Source organism: Acyrthosiphon pisum, unplaced genomic scaffold, assembly GCF_005508785.2.
Source record: "Acyrthosiphon pisum isolate AL4f unplaced genomic scaffold, pea_aphid_22Mar2018_4r6ur Scaffold_21268;HRSCAF=23474, whole genome shotgun sequence".
NCBI lineage: Eukaryota > Metazoa > Arthropoda > Insecta > Hemiptera > Aphididae > Acyrthosiphon > Acyrthosiphon pisum.
Genome location: NW_021770716.1, coordinates 10,780 through 11,267, shown reverse-complemented (window position 1 = coordinate 11,267; position 488 = coordinate 10,780).

Genomic DNA, 488 nt, shown 5'->3' with positions numbered 1-488 from the left:
GATTTTTCCCATCGTAATTCTTAAAATATCTAATTAGTGAATGTCACACAAATTCCTAACGTATACGATTTCGTACCTTTTTTATCTGCTCTATGCAGTATATCAGTATATTATACATTTTATAACATCAAAAATACGAGAGATGTAGGTAAGCGGCGAGCGTCAAATAAACTTGAGTGGCGGGGGAATTGCATTCCTGACGGGTCAACTAGACCAGTACCTAAATTTCAAACACAATTTATTTAAAAGATATAATTTAAAATAATAGTTTTATTAATATAGTTGGAAGTAATACTTCTAATTTTAATAATATTTTGAATAATTTGTTTTTCTAATAATATTGAAGGTGTCTATTCTATCAAATATCTAGGAATATATATTAAGTCCCAATTAAAATAGAACATACATATAAACTATATCATAAATTTAGGTCGTAAATTATTTTATGTTTTTAATGGCCTAAGGTTTATTCTTGATAAACAACAACT